This window comes from Notothenia coriiceps, unplaced genomic scaffold (assembly GCF_000735185.1).
Source record: "Notothenia coriiceps isolate Sejong01 unplaced genomic scaffold, NC01 NC01_scaffold00037246, whole genome shotgun sequence".
Taxonomy (NCBI): Eukaryota; Metazoa; Chordata; class Actinopteri; order Perciformes; family Nototheniidae; genus Notothenia; species Notothenia coriiceps.
The window spans coordinates 12,699,409-12,703,575 of NW_011369947.1; the positions used below are offsets into that span (position 1 = coordinate 12,699,409).

Consider the following 4,167-nt stretch of genomic DNA (forward strand, 5'->3'; position numbering starts at 1 on the left):
TTCTACTTCTTACATGTTGAACTCAAATACCTGTACTTTCTACTTCTTACATGTTGAACTCAAATACCTGTACTTTCTACTTCTTACATGTTGAACACAAATACCTGTACTTTCTACTTCTTACATGTTGAACCCAAATACCTGTACTTTCTACTTCTCTCATTTTCCAAACAGGCTGGTTCCTTTAGTCTGAATGTGTGTTTGGTGGCGTGATCATTATTATTTAGAGTCATTGCGTGCCTATTGATTTGAACACGATCCGTGTATCCATCATTTCCTGGTCTTCTCTAAAGAAGAGGGACCAATGAAAACGTTGTCATGTTGCCGTTGTTCAGCATGGAAACATTCATTAGCTAACAATGACATTATTGTTCTATTAATATAAAGGGAGGTCAGGTACTCTTTAAAACAGCTGCTAGTTATGGGTACTTTTTACTGAAGTACATTTCAAAGCCTCTTTACTTTGACTTGAGGAAAGAAGTTTAGTCAGTACTTCTACTTTCACCAGAGTATTTTTAAACACGAGTATCTGTACTTCTACTTGAGGAAAGGATGTGTGTACTTTTGCCCTCTCTGACCTGGTGCACTCTTCTTCTCTTGCTGCAGTATGGAGTGGGCAGCAGTGGGGGGGTCTGTGAGCCGATCACCATCCCCATGTGCCAGAACCTCTCCTACAACCAGACCATCAGCCCCAACCTGCTGGGACACACCAGTCAGAGGGAGGCGGTGGGGAAGATGTCCTTCTTCAACGCCATGACTCAGTCCATGTGCCCCGTGGACGTCCGCCTGTTCGTCTGCATGGTGTACGCCCCCAAGTGTTCAGGAGGGGAAGTGCAGCGGCCCTGCAGGTCCTTCTGTGAAAGAGCCAAGCGGGGCTGCGAGGGGGCGATGGCCAGCTTTGGGGTTTCCTGGCCAAACGACCTGCAGTGCAACGCTTTCCCCGATCAAATGTGTGTATCGGTAAGAAACGGACACGTTGTGGGTAGAAATATATTTAGACAGGTTTTGATTCGATTTGATTTATTTTGAACGTGTAAAACAATAATACAATAATAATAATAATGAAATGAAACATGAGAATTATGATACTGTACAAACTTAAGCGGTATCAAATTGACCAAAAAATAATATTATTGACTCACAAAAAATTATATATTAACAAATAATCTACCTAGTCCGAAAAGGAGTGGGAAGAAGTTTACACTTATTTAATCCCACCCCTTCTCCCAAAAACTAAATTATTAACACTTTGTTTTAACAAAATGTACATCTAAATGTTCGTCAATATACATTTACAATTATAAAAAGATGATATTATAGGGTTAAATGTGATGATGTAAATGAATGATCATTGGACTTCCCTTTGCTGTTCTGTTTTTACATGACATCCTTTCCTTTTGTTTCACAGGAAGACAGCAGGCCAGATGTGAGTATTTACCAAAATGAATGTGAAAATGCAAATGTTCATAGTTCTTACAGTAGAGGACTTAACTGAAGGGTTTACAGGTAGCTGAAGGAAAAGGTTAGCCGTGTTGGGAAGCAGGTGCAGGCCTTTGTCCTCATGCTGCACCAGTGACTCCTACTGTGTTGATTTGAGAGGAATAGCATATGCCCAGTCCAGAATGGAAGAAGAGGCGTGTGGTGCAGTGGGTTGTGCGTTGGTGTTCGGATCAGGGGGTCACAGGTTCAAACCCCACTGCAGTCAGCATGTCGTTTTGTCCCCGAGACACTTCACCCCAAATTGCTCCTGTGAGGATTGCCCACAGTATTGAGTATGTAAGTCACTTTGGATAAAAGCGTCTAACAAGTAACATGTAATGTAATGCGCTATAAATGCAGTTGCCAGGTCCACATTGGGTATATAGCGTACTCCGGCTGGTATTAAAAATCACCCAATAACCCAGCAATGTTAATGACAATATCTTCTCTGTNGCTGCACCAGTGACTCCTACTGTGTTGATTTGAGAGGAATAGCATGTGCCCAGTCCAGAATGGAAGAATAGGCGTGTGGTGCAGTGGGTTGTGCGTTGGTGTTCGGATCAGGGGGTCACAGGTTCAAACCCCACTGCAGTCAGCATGTCGTTGTGTCCCTGAGACACTTCACCCCAAATTGCTCCTGTGGGGATTGCCCACAGTATTGAGTATGTAAGTCACTTTGGATAAAAGCGCCTAATAAGTGACATGTAATGTAATGTAATAAAATACCACAGAAATCTGCTAATTGACTATTTGTACATCAGTTACTGTAACTGTGTTTCCTTAAATAAAACGTCAGAGTGATCGAAGAATAAAAAAACAGAGAAAAGTCGAATGATTTGAAGTTAATGCATTTAACAACAGCAAAACTTTATTAAAACATCTGTTTCAAATTTCACACAACTCTTAGCCTTTGGGGTAAAAAGTCCTCAAAATGTTTACATTAAACTTACTGTATTATATATATATAAAACGCATACCGTACATCACAACAATGTTCTCCTGATCTAGCATCTCTTTGTTATTATTAATTATTGGAGAAGTTTCTGTCTTTTTTTGTTGTGTTGTCAGTTCTTGGTTCATCTCTCTTGTCTCCGACAGACGCTGGATGCTGAAGGAATAAACGGACTATTGCCACGAACGGTGTAGCCCCCGGCGTTCAGCTTAGCGAGAACTCCTTCAGCATCCAGCGTCTGTCGGAGACAAGAGAGATGAACCAAGAACTGACAACACAACAAAAAAAGACAGAAACTTCTCCAATAATTAATAATAACANTCTTTTATACATAAATATGTGTCCCCGGTGTGTCCCCGGTGTGTCTCCGGTGTGTCCCCGGTGTGTCCCCGGTGTCAGGAGACTCACAAAGTGTCAGAAAACAAAACCCTCTCTCTTTTCCTCCGTACCCAAATCTCTGAAAACGGGGGAACAACGGAGCTGATCCAGATTTGCGTCCGATATGACGTAATATCTGAAATGTGGGCGGGCTTTACACCCACGGGCCAATCAGAAACGTTGCTATCAGAAACAATGCGCAACGTGTTTTGGACGTAATATGGTCTGTGTTTACATTAGCAAGAATCGCTAACACTCAGAGCTAACCTGTACTGGAGAGAGTTTGTGTGAAGAAGCAGGAAATAAAAAGGAACTTGTAGTAAACCTGAGAGAGAAAAAGTATTTGAGCTCCACACTGTTTCAGAAATAATCCTTGATATGGCGTTTAATCACGGCAGCATTTAGCTGAGTGTCTCTGTAGAATTCTGATCAGGCATTAGGTCCCACCCCCTCTTTGTTCAAGCTAAGGACCCAGAATCAGCGTTTCTATAACAGGCCTGGAATAGAGGGAGATGAGGGATGTCTAAAATGCATGATCTGTTTGGTATTTTGAGCAAAACACATCATATATTATATATTTTTATATATCTGAGACCCATAAGATATGCCTGAAAATAGCATGATAGGAGACCTTTAATGTGTCTAGAAGCTTGTAAGCTGATGATTCAATACGTGGTTATAAGAAAAGCAATCAGTGTGAAGACAGAACGTTTCACCATGGGCGGACAAAGCCCTTTTCATTTGGGTTTGAGGGACGGAGGGCGGGTTCCTGCTCTCGTAGCTCTCCACATATTCCCGCCTGACAAGGGCCGCATAGTGCTCCATCTTGAAGACCTCGACCACATTCAGGTCTCCAGACCGGTCTGCCTGAAAGCCCTCGGTTAAAGAACTTTAATTAGTCGAAGGAATGCACCTCAATATCCTTATAGAATAGATGGGAATCAACTTCAAGAGCATTATCATCTGGCCGGGGACAACAGCTGGAGATTAGCAATGTTGGCTAAAGCTGCCCCGTTTACTGTTTCTTGTCACGGTTGATCAATGGGGAAACTAGACTATAACGTTGTTGTCAGGTTGGTGCCAGTAGAAATGTTTGGCCGTTGCAAAGGATACGTCCATGAGGGTCAANGAGACGGGATCGAATACGACGAGTATGTGGCCATCATGACCAAACTCCTGATCCTCAGAGGTAATAGGAACCAAATTAAAATCTGCCCCACACTTAGTACTACCAGTGGTGGAGAGTGACACAGTGCTATTACATAATTCTATAGTACATAGTCTTTACTTTACTGTATTTCACCCAAGACATTTTTTTATTTCTATTTTATTATATATGTTGCATTGTTGGAGGAGCT

General features: G+C 42.0%; 1 protein-coding gene and 1 long non-coding RNA gene across 2 annotated transcripts in view; one reads left to right on the forward strand and one right to left on the reverse strand.

The window, feature by feature from the left end:
• The window catches only part of LOC104965812 (uncharacterized), a 24,644-nt gene that overhangs the window by 11,612 nt on the left and 8,865 nt on the right, over positions 1-4,167 (reverse strand). The window lies entirely within an intron of this gene.
• LOC104965811 (uncharacterized) overlaps positions 3,930-4,167 on the forward strand; it is a 2,294-nt gene continuing 2,056 nt past the window's right edge. Inside the window, exon 1 of the long non-coding RNA XR_800584.1 lies at positions 3,930-3,998. This is a non-coding gene — a long non-coding RNA (uncharacterized lncRNA). The remainder of the gene's footprint in view (positions 3,999-4,167) is intronic.